At 43.9% G+C, this 15958-nt stretch overlaps 1 protein-coding gene across 1 annotated transcript in view; it reads left to right on the forward strand.

Annotated features, from left to right (window-relative positions):
• LOC141140591 (cofilin-2-like) overlaps positions 1 to 15958 on the forward strand; it is a 51225-nt gene that overhangs the window by 16476 nt on the left and 18791 nt on the right. The window lies entirely within an intron of this gene.

Consider the following 15958-nt stretch of genomic DNA (forward strand, 5'->3'; position numbering starts at 1 on the left):
CCTATTACAGAGGCCGCCAAGTAAACAGGAGATTCTCACTTTATGTAATCTGATGGCGCTCGTCCTGCCCCCCTCCCTGTCCCTTCTGAGGCAGTTAAAATTGAAGTATTGGCGTATAACACACACGCACTATTTGCACCCGATTTTCATGGTGGAAAAGTGAGTGTTATACGCCAATAAATACAGTATTTAGCCGTTTCTATTGTACAAAGCCTTTATTACATTAACCATAGATCGCTTTAATGAATATACATGTTTGCAATATGTGTTTCATTAGTGCATGTGAAAAATGTAAAAATATGCACACATTTAACAGGACTAAGATGTTAATCAACTGGTTATGAATTTAAAGCGTTTGTAAACCCAACATTTCATATTCCTGATATGTGCCTGCTGTACCATGTACTTATATGAGAAGGTATCCTGTTCTCTTTGTATTGCTTCCTTTGTGTGAAATCCCTGGTATTCCTGCCAGTCCCTCTATTTTCCTATTAAAAACTGACCACACGAAGCAGGAGAACACACTGTAGTTAGTTCTCTAGCTGTGCTGGGAACTCAGCCTGCTCTCCTCCAATGATGAGACTTGTCCTGACACCCCCCTACCCCCCTGCACAGGCTTTTACTGGGAACCTCAGTGTGCTGCTGGTTTTCATCCCCCCAGCTCTTTTGCAGCTGAGAACAGCGTGAATGTGATCATTAAGGGTACTTTCACACTGAGGCAGGCGGGCGCTGGCGGTAAAGCGGCGCTATTCGGCCGCTAGTGGGGCAGTTTTAACCCCCGCTAGCGGCCGAGAAAGGGTTAAAAACGCCCGCAAAGCAGCGCTGCCCCATTGTTTTCAATGGGAAGGGGCACTTTAGGAGCGGTAAATACACCGCTCCTATAGCTCTCCAAGATGCGGCTTGCAGGACTTTTTTGAATGCCCTGCAAGCACACCGCTCCAGTGTGAAAGCCCTCGGGGCTTTCACATTGGAGTGAATTGAGTGGGTCTTTCAGGGCGCTTTGCGGGCACTATTTTTAGCACTTTAGCGCCTGCAAAGTGCCTCAGTGTGAAAGCAGCCTTATAGAAAGGGGGAAAAAGTGTGTATACATTTTTTTTTATATCTATACACAAATGTTTTGCCTTTCATTTTTGTTTAAAATTGAATAGATTGTTTTACAAGGTGAGGGTTTACAATCACTTTAAGGAAAAAAACAAAGCAACTTTGGTAAAATGTTATCAAAGTGGAGCTGGAAATATAAATACAGTATTTGCAATCCAACTTTCAAAAGTATTCACTGTGATACCATTCAAGGTAAAATAAAACATTGGCCTACAGCCTGGGAAACCATTCAATCTTTTCAGAAAGAATGACCCAGCCAGTTGGTTTTAAATTACTCTTCAATCTTTGTGAAAACGTTTTTCTGTCTCATGTTCTCTGTAGTTATTCTGGCTTTATTAATGACCTTAATCAAATTAACTTTGACGTTAAATAAGCACTAAAATAAAATCCAGTTTACAGGGTTTACTGTGTATTATTTGCTGAAATCAGCACTTATTATGGGAAATTAGATGCAGTGCAAAAACAACAAGGCATAGCTGGTGCCTTTTATCAGTTTGCAGCCATCTGAACAATTAGATATGTTATAGTGTGTTGTTATTGGTTGCACTTGCACTGTGTTTTTGGTTAAAAGAAATATATTTCTAAACTGAGTTTCTACAATCTTATACTATAAGCTTTAAAGTACCTGGAGTGCTATGTTCCTTTGATTGTAGTGTGAGGAGTCTTTCTTGAATATGTCCAAATAAAGGTGATTTTATCAGATGTGTGGGCAGCTAGATTCTTTTCTTTTTATTGTGAAGCTTTAAAGTAGAACTATGACCTTCTTTTTAAAAAAAAGCTGTGCTGCAGCATGCAATCATCAGCCAAAGATGGTTCTTTTTTTTTTTTCCATCAGCCAGCGGACTGATGGAAAAAAAAATGGATTCCCACATCCAGACTTGTGAGGTGGATGGAGGAATCCTCCCCACTTTGCCACTGAATTCCGACAGCAGGACTGCACATGTGTTATATGTGAGACACAAATGAAGGAGGTTTTGGCTTAGTCATGGAAGATAAAGGATGTCTTGCAGAACCCTTTAGTTCAGTGGTTAATAGCCCCTTTGAGAATCCGATGAAAGCTTTGAACTCACTCCTCCGAAATATTCACTCAAACACAATCTTGCATGCAATGAATATATGTACTTTATTGACATTTGACTAAATAAAGTAACCAATCTTAACCAAAGCTCACTACTTTTCATGCAAAAAGTAATGGCAAACTTATTATGAAATCCATCCATGGAAAACTTAGGGGTCCATGGACCCCATGTTAAAAAACCCCTGCTTTAGCTGTACTTTATTAGGCTGATGACATTTCAAAAGTCATTTTCAATATTTTTAAATGTGTAGCTTTCATTCAAATAATACCTGGTGATGCTGCCATGAAGGACCTTGTTCAGGCATTTCCTATTATTGGTGGCAATGTTCTGTCTACCACTGGTGTTCCTGTGTTGTCATCTGTCATACTGGTTTCCAATGGGGACTGAAAACAGTGGATTCAACACACATTACCCAGACACATCCACTGTTGTGACATCAGGAAACTCACCCTGAGAAATGTTGTTAAAAATTGTTAAAAACAAAAAAAAACAAAAAAAAAACAAACATGTTATACTTACCTCCTCTGTGCAGTTGGTTTTGCACAGAGCAGCCTAGATCCTTCTCTTCTCGGGTCCCTCTTCGCTGCTCCTGGCCCCTCCCTCCTGTCGAGTACCCCCACAGCAAGCAGCTTGCTATGGGGCACCTGAGCCGAGTCAAAGCTCTATGTATCCATTCAGACACAGACCCCCGACCAGGCCCCGGCTCCGCCCCCTCTCCCCCTGATCGACTAACTGACTTTAAATGACAGCCACGGGAGCCAATGGCGCCACTGCTGGGTCTCAGCCAATCAGGAGGTGAGTCCCGGATGGCTAAGACACTCATGGACATCGCTGGAGAGAGATGGGCTCAGGTAAGTAATTAGGGGGTGCTGGGGAGGCTGCTACACACAGTAGTTTTTTTATCTTAATGCATAGAATACATTAAGATTAAAAAAAAAACATTCTGCCCTTACAAATCTTTTAAAATATGGAGATCAGCAGCACTGAGATACAACAAAGGATATAAAAGTTTTAATACACAATGCTTTGGAAAACTACATCTTGTACATATAGGAAAAACCCTCATAATGGGACTAAGTCATTTCTAAGTAGATAGAAAGTATCTTGGGATAGTGTAAAAAATTTACAAAGTCTTTATTGTTACAGAGAAAGAAGTAGTTTGAGGCTATTTTGGACTTTCAATATTTATTGTTACAGTATATAAAAAAAAATTACAGTACATGTTAAAAATGGTTAGAGTTTCTAAATACAATGTACTCAAAATGGAATCACCAAACCAGAAAGTGAAGATGATAAACACCCTAAAACGTGGCATGGTACAATACTGTTCCTCCTGTCTGTGGTTCATCGAGGCTCCCCGGCACACAGGGGCCCTCTGATGATTTGTCTATCATCTCTGGGCATTCCCCTCCCTTGGGCTGTAGTACACTACACAGCCGCTTGGACGGTTCCCTCGCCCGACGCCTGCGCAGTTAATTTTCTTCCATCTTGCCAGTACTTCTTGCCCACTTGCTGTGTCAGCGGCCCTGTCGACGTCTGACATGACCGCATTATCAACGTGGTGGCGCCGGTGTTCTGCCGAGAAATTTCCGCTCGGCGTATAAGTTCCCCCCTCTACTGCGCCTGCGCAGTAGGTATCGGCGGAAATAGCCGAAGCACAACAACTGAAAATCAGCTGTACACGGCGCCTGTAAGAGGGCCCCTCGCGGGCTCGCTTCGCTCGCCATGCTTCGGGCACGGCCTTGCTGCGCTCGGCACTTTTAGATTCCCCCTCTAGGTCCACTTGGATGGTGGGGAAGGAACCTGGACCCAGAGCGCAGGCGCCATGTACAGCTGATTGAAGCATTTGAGCTTCGGCTATCTCCGGCGGCTGAGAGTAGTATGTACTGCGCAGGCGCTGCGCCTGCACAGTACAGGGGGGGAACTTATCCGCCGAGGGAACATTTTCGGCAAGACACCGGATGCCGCATCGGCCGGGCGATCGCCCCAGGGGGACACCGTTCACACACACACCTGAGGCGCAGGTGATCGGTATATTCAATCAACTTGATGGTCTTGCCGATCATTTGGCGCCTCTGCCCCCAATCCAGATCAGCTAACTGATCAACCATTGATTGATCACCGGCCCATCCTGGTTTATATACCAGCCAAATGCAGCTTACACTTGCTGCACAGCCAGGATTTGGCCACAAACAGGGATTGCTGTATAAGGTGAGATACTGCTTTAGGCTGGGATGCATTAGTCATTCTTCGTTGTTTTTTCATTTTAGCACAAACTCTCCCCAGCTATATGGTTTATACCAATGTTTATATATTTCCATACATCCTTTATTTCATACTTATACGCTTTATTTTTACCCATAGTCTATCCCTTACTTCCCTATTCAGTTTAGCTATCTCAGGGCTCTAGTGTGCACTTTATTATACAATTGATACACATATATGTTCATTAGTAGATTTTTACAAATATATATATATATATATATATATATATAATTTTTTTTTTTCTGTGCTAGATCAGTGTTCCCCTGTTTGTATGGGTGTTCCCTGTGAGCTTTGGTGCGCTGCTTGACGGTGGAGACACTACATACCATAGCCCACTCACATATTCCAAACTGTGAGTGTTCCAACAGACGGATCTTCCCTTCTTTTACCAACTTAGACGCTGCACAAATAGCCTGTTGAGCCCTACTCCTTTGGTCTTTAATAGCACCATTGTGCAACACAACAGCTCATGAGACCCGAGGTCCCGCCTTTCTGCAATGAGGGTTGTGCATTACAATTAAAAGGACATTGAAATTGCGAGTACTGCTTCTCTTAATGATTTGATCCGCTCTGCTATGTTACATCAATCACATATATATATATTTTCATATTGTGTTATACTTAAAAATCTCCATTTTTATTAGACATAGAACAGTTTGCTTCCGCTTAACCCCTGAGAGAGGAAATGAATACTCATGCCCCTATCCCCCCGTTTTTCTGAAACATGTTGGGATCTTTTGTGATCACACCTCTCATGTGACTCCATGGTTGGAGTCTTTGTGTGTTCCTAAAATTAGCAACTGTATATGTACTATGTGTCCTATCTATTGTTTTTAGGTGCGCTATTTTGTATATTGTATTTTGTTACTTTGTACTTCAATAAAATTTGTATATTTTTATATACTTTAGTACTTCTTTAGCTATCCCTATACTTTTCACCCCTACCCATACAATCCCCAGGGCATTCTTTTCCAATTGCAGTATTGCAGCTTTCTTTGAGCAACAGAGAAACAACCCAGCAGCAGCACTCTGCTCATTTTCTTAGCAACAGTACAACACCCCTGGGCATGCTGGGAAATGTAGTCCCTCACTTTTCTGCAACACAGTAGAGCACACCGCAGCACAGTCCTCCTGCTGATCTCCATGTGTTTCCTTAAAGCCTCTCTCCCTTCACTTCCTCCTTTCTGGTTTCCTACTCCAGACCTCAGGGCCAGAAAGTGATGTTTATACAGTAGTTATACATATGTAGCAGCTGCCCCACATCCTCGCTACCTTGTCAAGCTATCCAGGGCTCTCACTGAAAGGAGGGACACTGCCTGTAAGTTTCTGCGGAGAAATTTCCCTCTCTTTTCTCTTACTGTAAGTCAGAGGAATATTCACAGGCAGGGTTGCCTACTCTGCTCTTTCTGCTGTTTCTTCATTGGCAGAGGTAAGTTGGCCAATCAAGTGAGGACTGCAGGAGCAGGAAGGAACTCTGGGACACCGATTCCTCAACACAGGCTGCTTCATTGTAATCCTTATAGGCAGAACTACACATCCCAGCGACCATGGCTGGAAAGGAGATATCTTATCCCCAGAGGCTTCCTGGGAGAAGGTAGAGTTATCACGAGGTGTGAGGAAGACTGGACGCTGGAGAAGGATTCTGCGGTTCTGAGCCTGTGTGATCATTCCTGCTACAGCTCCGAAGTCGGCGGCAGACATCCAGAGCTAAGAGAGGACCCCGGGTGGATCTCCAAGCATCCCTGTCAGCATGTGGTGTTTCTGTGCGGAGGTGGCCAGTCGGCAACCGCAAGGATCAGTTTCTCAGTATTTCCTCCCTGGGCTTCTGGACACATGATTTGGTGAGAGGGCACTTGCCCAACCCTCCCTAAGGCTGCTTTCACACTGGGACGGGCGTTGAAAGTAAAACTCTGCTAGTTTTAGCGGCGCTTTACCATCGTTTTAGCGGCGCTAATCGGCCGCTAGTGGGGCTCTTTTAACCCCCGCTAGCGGCCGAATAAAGGGTTAAATGCACCCGTGTAGCGCCACTGCCAAAGCACTTTGCAGGCACTTCGGCAGCGGTGCCCATTCATTTTCAATGTGTATACACCGTCCTGCCAGCGCAGCGCCCCAATGTGAAAGCACTCAGGCTTTTACGCTGGGACTGCAGGGGAGGCGTTTTTTAGGCGCTTTACATGCGCTATTTTTAGCCCAAAAAGACTTGAAAAACGCCTCAGTGTGAAAGTAGCCTAAGCCAGAACTCTGAACTGCTGTTGTTATTCTGCCTCACTTAAAGAGGAAGTAAACTCTCCCACTCTGATGCTGCTTTTCATTTAGTCCATTATAATAAGTAATTAACAATCTATAGCCACTGTAATCCAGCCCAAATCGCATATTACTCACTGTTTAAAGAAACTTTAAAAATCTTGTTTCCAGGGGTTAGGCAGCGCCATCTTAACCACTTCAATACAGGGCACTTATACACCTTCCTGCCCAGACCAATTTTCAGCTTTCAGCGCTGTCGCAGTTTGAATGACAATTGCGCGGTCATACAACACTGTACCCAAACTAAATTTTTATCATTTTGTTCCCACAAATAGAGCTTTCTTTTGGTGGTATTTGATCACCTCTGTAGTTTTTATTTTTTGCGAAACAAATAAAAAAAGACCGAAAATTTTGAAAAAAATAAAAGTTTTGCTTTTGTCTCTGTTAAAAATTTTTGTAAATAAGTAAGTTTTCTCTTTCACTGATGGGCACTGATAAGGTGGTACCGATGAGGTGGCACCAATGAGTGGGCACTGACGATGGGCACTGATATGCGGCACTGATGGGCACTGATAGGCTGCACTGATGGGTGGCACTGATATGCAGCACTGATGGGTGGCACTGATATGCGGCACTAATGGGTGGCACTGATATGCAGCACTGATGGGCATTGATAGGCGGCACTGATGGGCACTGAAAGGCTGCAAAGATGGGTTCTTATGGGTGGCACTGCTGGGCACTGATAGGCAGCACTGCTGGGCACTGATAGGCGGCACTGATGGGCACTGATACGTGGCACTGATGGGCACTGATACGCGGAACTGATAGGCATCCCTGGTGGCACTGGCAGTGGTAGGCATTGTAAGTGGACACTGATTGGCAGCTGCCTGGGCATTGATTGGCAGCTGCCTGGGCACAGATTATATTTTCCCTGGGGGTCTAGGGGGCATACCTGGTGGTCCAATGTGAATGGCTTCCCTGGTGGTCCTGGGCGGCTCCCCAGATGGCCCTGAGTGGGATCCGAGGGGGGGCTGTGCTGAAAAACAATCAGCACAGATCCCCCCCTGTCAGGAGAGCAGCCGATCGGCTCTCCTCTACTCGCATCTGTCAGACACGAGTGAGAAAAAGCCGATCACTGGCACCTCCTATTTACATCGTGATCAGCCGTGATTGGACACGGCTGATCACGTGGTAAAGAGTCTCCGTCAGAGACTCTTTACCTAGATCGGTGTTGCGGGGTGTCAGACTGACACCCCGCAACAACGATCGCCGCGATGCGTGCCCCCGGGGACGCACAGCAGCTCAATATTTTGAGGACGTCATATGACGCACAGTCAGGGTATTGAAACCACTTTGCCGCCGTCATTCTGCTATATTGCGGGCGGCAAGTGGTTAAGTATTGTTTTCTGAGTACACAGTAGAGTGTATTTCCGCCCTTACATTGAGCACTTCCTGTATTGTTAACCAAGCCTCCTTCTCAATCCAACGTTTCAACCCTTTTTCCCTGCTCAAAGCTGAATTGGTTTATCTCATAGTATTTACTTGTGCCGATTAACTAGTGTTTGCCTGTGTCAGCCTTATCAGCTGCAGCTGATAAGGCTGCAGTAATGCTGTCCTTTGTCCAAGTTTACACTGCATGTGATGTCACATGGTCACATGGGGTATAGTAGGAAGCTCTGAGTGATTATGCAGTCTCCTGGGATTTCAGTGTTGTGCCGTAGGAAGTACTGATAATAGACAGACAAGTAAACACGGTGTGCCGTAAATCAGGGGAGATCTGGGCATAAATGAACAAATGAGTGTCACCGGCGCAAGCAATTAAATAATTAAGAAATTAAGAAATGAGTTGCTGCAATCAAAAAAACTGCACCACTAGGTGAAAAAATTAAAAATATAAATATATGTGTTGAATGCGCTACTCTAAAACACACCACTCTATTATGTTCCAAATTTACACAATCATTAAACCCCCCAAAAATTCTATACTACATACAGTAGTGCCCCGATTACTCACCCTATTGGGTGTATTTTACATAAATTATAACATAAATATATAAAAAAATTTCTTTGCGTGACATTTATAACCAAACTAAAATGTCTATATTCATGTGCAAAGTGCAATAGTTGCCAAGATCTCTGCAGTATATAATATCCGTGACTCTTCGTGACCCCTTCACCACTTTAGTGCCAAGAACACCACCACCTGGATTGGCCACTCACCAGATGCTGGTTAGACTGTGCCTTTGGTTCATTTATTAGGGATAACCACTCCACATATTCCGTATTGTTGCTGACCCCAATGCGCTATTTATAGACCATGTCCTCCTCATGAGAAACAGACAACGTTCATTGCACAATATGTAAAAACTATTTTATTAATACTCAGTTTAAAAAGAAAGTATTACACTCACATTTCTAGGTGCACATAAGCCGGCACCAAGCTATTCCAGCAGTTGGTAATGGGTGTAGGGATGGCGTCATGTGAATCCCGTGCTGGCGTGCGGTGCAAGCCTTGTTTGCAGCCGGCTTGCGCTTCAGCCCTCGCTTGTGCCTAGCAAGGAAATGACGTGTTGGCGTGAAGAAAATCTCCCAGCAGCCTTAGATACTCGGTTCCCGAGTGTTTCCGAGTGGCTCCGAGTCCATCCGAATGCATCTGAGTGCATCTGAGCAGTTCCGAATGTCACCGGCGCCCCCGCACCTCTGGCCAATGCGGTACTGCACACCGCAGAGGCTTGAATCCTGCTTGTTTTGCGAGTCAGGATTTAAAAAAATAATAGCTTGTATTGCGAAACCTTGTTTCACTCCATTAAAGAACATCAACAAGTGCACCACCTTAAAGTCATCCAAAGTATTAAGAGCGCCATCTATACTCAGAACTCTAGTCATTATACAAGCGGGTTCAAGTTGTAGGTTAATTCAGTGCACTGAATCAGGTGTTGCATTTAAACGGGCCTGTTGGGACTGTGGTGCTGGGGTGAAGAAGGGAGAAAACTGAGAAAAAGGGTAAGAAGAAAAAGAGGGCGCACCAGCCTTGTGCATTATCCTTAAATGTCTTTTTTATTAAAAATAAGATAAAACACTACTCACAAACGTGTGGGATAAAGTTTGCAGTACAAATGATCTCCAGATGACAGCAGTTAGTTGTCCCCTGGGACGTCTCATAGTGAGTGGGATAGATTCAGTTACGTCCCGGGTGGGCAAGTACATTGATTATTATCTGCAACCTTTGGTTCGGAGAATCCCATCATACATTAACGATACCAAACCAGTGATTAATTTACTTTCTAACATTACGCCCAAAAGAGGACTCTGGATGGTTACTGCGGATGTAACTTCACTTTACACCAATATCCTCCACCACTTGGGCTTTGAGGCAGTGAAGCTATTTCTGGTTAGAGACTCCGGTTTAGTTCTCTCCCAGATAGACTTCATTATGAAACTACTACAGTATGCCGCCAGTCATAACTACTTCTGGTTTGAGCATCAATTTTATCGTCAGGACAGGGGGGTCGCCATGGGGGCTAAATATGCCCCCAGTTTGGCCAACTTATTCATGGTCAAGTGGGCGGAGGACATCATGGATGCCCCCAGGAGACCAGAAGTGGTCCTGTGGCCCAGGTACATTGACGATGTCCTCCTCTCATGGGATGGCTGTGAGTCTGATTTACTCAGTTTCATGGCGACCCTCAATAACAACACTAAAGGCATTGAATTGAACTTTGAGGCCAGCTTAGAAGAAATTAATTTTCTTGATATGAAGATTAAGATTGTGGAGGACAGATTTGTGACATCTGCATTTTTCAAATCAACTGACAGGAATTCATACATTTCATTAGATAGTTGTCACCATGAGCCGTGGTTGAGAGCAGTCCCTCAGGGCCAGTTTTTACGCCTTAGACGTAATTGCATGGAGATTAATACTTTTGAAGAACAGGCGGCCATTCTCTCCAGTAGATTTGTTGAGAAGGGCTACGATCCAGGTTTTCTGTCCCAGGCTGTAAAGATAGCACGGGACAAAGACAGATCCTTACTCCTGTCAGATGCACCTCCTAATAAGGAAGATAACTGCACCCCTGCACCGTTCATTACAACCTTTTCGGTGCAGCACCAGAGTATCAAGAGACTGATCCAGAAGCACTGGCATGTTTTGACTAGTAATCAAGTGCTTAGCACCATTTTACCTGTTAGGCCCTGGATTGTCTTCAAGGGGGCATCCTCTATGGGAAGCAGGATTGCTCCTTCTGTTCAGGATACCCCGATGAAGAACAGGTGCTTTTTTCAGAACCTTACAGGTTACTATAGATGTGGGAATTGCCAGGTCTGCTCTCTTAATAAATGTAAGGAGAGAAGGATTTGCAATTTTGCGTCTACCAGTACCTCACGATCCTATGAGGTTGAACCCTTTATTACATGTACATCCGAAGGTGTGGTCTACCTCATATAGTGCCCTTGCGGGCTACAATATGTTGGGAGGACCAAAAGGGCACTTTGTGTTCATTTGAACGAACATATTGGCAACATAAGGAGAGGCTATGATAAACATCCAGTATTGAGGCACTATGACCAGGTACACAATAGAGATCTATCTAACACATTATTTATAGGGATTGACAAATATAGACCCCATTGGAGGGGCAGCCTATTAGTTAGAGAAATTTCAAAACAAGAAATGGCCTGGATTTATAGACTCAAGACTTATGTCCCCTTTGGCTTAAATGTGGATACAGACATAAACGCCTTCATCAATAATTCTTGATGTGGGGTTCACAATACATTGTACATAATCTTTCTCTCTTGATTCCTATTGACATCATGTTTACCCATGGGTATTTATTTTGAATTTCTGTCTGGTTTTCAAGACTGTGTGATCATATGCAGATTTATCTTTACATGTACTCTTTGAGACAGACTGACATTGTTTACGATTTTATTTAAACAATTTATTATTTTAACTTTTTTGCTTTTGGGACTAGTTTGGTGTGGACTTAAACTCAGCCTCCAAAGTTCTGGGGCCCTATCCGTCTGGATGTTTTTTGTATGCATACACGTGTTCTTTTACGTATACGTTTTGAACATAACTGGTTTTTGATTATTTTTATTTATAATTTTACATTTAGATTAATAGATGATTGTGAAACAGCAATTCATAATCTATCCACTGGAGGTCTCTTACATTACCATGAGTATGTCCCCTATACATATTCAGGCGGCATTTCCGGCTTTCCAACATATTTTGATGGCCGTGAGCACTTTTAAGTTTTTATTATTGCTATTTGTGCTTTTATGCACAAACACCCGTTAAGGTTTAGGTTTATCAATTCATGCCTGCATGTATCAAGTCTGTTTTAAATCGTGCCATGGGTTTTAGATCTCAAAGTTTTCTATGTTGTTTATAGTTTGACCACCGGGCGTCGCCTGACTTGGCAGCTACGGGTGACACGGGTGTGTACATCTATCCTATTTCCGCCCAGGATGGGCGAGGAAGGTCCTTTGAATGTTTACATATATTGTTTTTCGTTTATACATTTTTATGTTCTGGCCTTCATAGTTGGTCACTCAATTAGTCGCCTCTATATTACTGTTTTCATTCTCATTAATATCAATTTGGCGATATTTAACCAATCATGGATCCCGATCCTAACCCGCTGTTAGTTAAGTATACAGACGGTTTCAGTTGGCTTAAGTGCCACCGCACATGTCTGTTGGCGGACTGAGGCTCAGAACGAGGTTTGGTTGGGTTGCCATGGTATATAGGGAGGTGACGCAGCGCGCCGCCCGTGCCCGTGGACAGCGTAATTCTATTACGAAACGCGTAGGACGGAGCAACGCGCTTGCGTCACCTCGTATCGCTGTTGCTGTTTCCAGTAGGACAGGCTTGTCTGGGTGCTTACCGGCCAGTGCACCAGACATACAGGCGCTTTTTCTACTGAACAAATGTAAGTGCAATAATGTGTTTTTAATATTTTAATAAAGTCTGAAGGTTTTACACTATCGGAGCCTTTATATCTTTTACATGCCATGCTTATCTACTTGCGAGCTGGGGATGTTATGATGAGATCTGAAGTTCAATGAGCTCCGTTGGGTGTGTTTGGAGACCACATTATTACCACCAATAAATCCAGGTTTTGGCTGTATCCTTTATACCCTGGAGGGCAGCTCCCAATATAGGCTTTCCCTGATCCTCTGTAGTGGGGGATCATGGGTCTCTGGTAGGCGGCAAACCTTCACTCTTTGGTGGTGGATTAGACACTAGCCCTCCATATAATATCGAGGATTCCATACTCCATAGATGGACTCTTAGATTAATTCATCTTCAAACTGCATTTTTCACGGCTGATACTGTCACTCTATGTTTTTGGACTTATTAATGATTTGTTTTTTAATTGTTGATTGCACCCAATACTGTTCACTTTGTTTTGGTGTAAAGACATTTTTCATTTTTTTGTTTACATCACATGTGATACACACATATGGGCACACCATATAATATTGGACCAATATATTTATGCGCTATTAACGTTTTCTAGCGCAATTCCACATTTTTAATTTTTCCAATACTGTGTTTATGTTGGGCAGGTAAATCGCTACTTCAAGGGATTTTTATGATATTTCACTAGTACTCTTAGGGTTTGGGTACACGTGTTTTATAATTTATTCACCATAGCGCAGTTTCTTTTTTCTTTTTTAGTTACTGACAAACAGACTCCAGAGCAGGCTGCTAGGCTCTTAGGAAGAAGGTATCCCTTTGAAACTCGCCAGCCGGCAGTGGCCCTTCATATCTCCTTTATTACCATCTGGAGTCTGTTTGTCAGTCAACTATCTGCTGTCATCTGAAGATCATTTGTACTGCGAACTTTATCCCATATGTTTGTGAGTAGTTTTTTATCTTATTTTTAATAAAAAGATATTTAAGGATAATGCACAAGGCTGGTGCGCCCTCTTTTTCTTCTTTCCCTTTTGACTATTAGGATACCCCTATCCTTGAGGGCAGCAAGGCCTTAGGCACCTTCCACCACGAACTTTAGTCCACCTGGTAACTCACTTGTGCGCAGGAGTATTTGTGTTTCTGCTATAGAGAACTGAGACACAAGGTCATTCCTCTGCCCTTCTTCTGCCTGGACTCATATAGCCCAATTTAAATAGAGTTGGCAGTTAATTTACTGAAGTAATATTGTGACTATAATTTGTTATTCTTGTGTATTTACCTCTACTCTGGGGGTTATTCACTTAAAAGAGTCCCATGAAAGCAGACAGATTTGATATTTGAAGTTTCTTTAAAGGGGTTGTAACCCTGTTTTTTTTGTTTTTTTTCAATAACAAACATGTCATACCTACCTCCACTGTGCATTTCGTTTTGCATAGAGTGGCCCCGATTCGCCTCTTCTGGGGTCCCTTAGCGGCGCTGGTGGCTCCTCCCCGCATTGAGTGTCCACGTTGGAGAAGGCTCTCCTATGGTGCTCCCAAGTCCTGCATCTGTGTCCATTCACACAGAATGCAGGACTCAGCCCTGCCCCCCCCCCCCCCGGCGCCACAGCATTGGATTTGATTGACAGCAGTGGGAGCCAATGGCTGCGCTGCTATCAATCTATCCAATCAGGACACGAGACACCAGCTAGAGCTGATGTGCTCATTCCCTGCCGGAGGATGACAGCATTCAGATAAGTAAAACGGGGGGCTAGGGGGCTACAACACTATAGAAGGTTTTTCCCCTTAATGCACAGAATGCATTTGGGGAAAAACCATGAGGGTTTACAACCCCCTTAACCACTTGCTTACTGGGCAATTAAACCCCCCTCCTGCCCAGACCAATTTTCAGCTTTTAGCTCTGACGCACTTTGAATGACAATTGCGTGGTCATACAACACTGTTCCCAAATGAAATTTTTATCATTTTTTTTCCCACAAATAGAGCTTTCTTTTGGTGGTATTTAATCAAAGCTGGGATTTGTATTATGTGCTAAACAAACAAAGATGGAAAATTTTGAAAAAAAAAAAATCATGTTTAATAGTTTGTTATAAAATTTTGCAAACAGGTAATTTTTCTCCTTCATTGATATGCGCTGATGAGGCTGCACTGGTGGGCACTGATAGGCTGCACTGGTGGGCACTGATAGGCTCTACTGGTGGGTACTGATAGGCACAGTTAAGGCGGCACTGATAGTCACAGATAAGGTGGCACCGATGGGCACAGATAAGGCAGTACTGATGGGCACTGATAAGATGGCACGGATGGGTGGTACGGATGGGTGGCACTGATGGGCACTGATAGGTGGCACTGATGGGCACTGGTAGGTGATACTGATGGACACTGATAGGTGGCACTGATGTGCAGCACTGTTGTTGAGGCACCGATTGTGGGCACTGATGGGTGGCACTGTGGGCACTGATGGGTGGCACAGTGAGCTCTGATGGGTGGCGCTGGTGGGCACTGGTAGGCGGCACTGTTGCCTATTGCTAGGTGGCACTGGCAGGGGGCACAGGTGGGCACTGATGATCTGGCGGCAGCTTGCCGTGATTGGGACTGATGTCCCTCTCACAGCCGCCGGTGATTGGCTTTTTTTTTCTCCTCACGCTGTCAGCGCGAGGAGAAAAAATAGCCGATTACCGGCTCTGTTGACATCACATGATCAGCTGTCATTGGCTGACAGCTGATCACGTGGTAAGGGGTCGAGATCTGTGATCCGGCAAAGCAGGTCAGCGCTGTAGCCGTCATTCGGCTATAGCGTGGATCTGAACTGGTTAACCTCCTTTATTCTTTGTTCCACCCATACAAATCTGCTTACTATTCAATATTATTGTCACTGTTGTTTTCATTTCCTCCTTAAGCAAGTTCACAGTAAAGATAATTTCTGTGTTCACTACAACCTGTGTCCATTTACTGTGGTATTTACACTACATTGTTGCTAGGTGTGCCAGTGGGGTTGAGTCTGTTCCTGGGGTTGAAGAGGCATAGTAAGGAACCAACAATATTCAAGCGGCTCCTGTGGGGGTAGTACTACACATAAAACTGTGATATTAGCAGCCAACAGTAGATAGCAGTAGATCCCTACATTAGACTTATATCAATCACATTTATATTATATTGTGTTTTGATGTGGCACTGACAAAGGGTTTTTTCTGGCCCCCAAAACTTGACTGGCTGTTTTTTAGTGTAAAAAAATAAATTATTTTGAATTTTGTTATTCTTTGGTCTGGTGCTCCTTGCATTGGTGCATGATTTTTTCTGGTAACCTCAGCCTGCTGGGTACCCGCAGGAGGGTAGACCTTTTT

The sequence above is a fragment of the Aquarana catesbeiana genome, linkage group LG04, assembly GCF_042186555.1.
Source record: "Aquarana catesbeiana isolate 2022-GZ linkage group LG04, ASM4218655v1, whole genome shotgun sequence".
Lineage (NCBI taxonomy): Eukaryota > Metazoa > Chordata > Amphibia > Anura > Ranidae > Aquarana > Aquarana catesbeiana.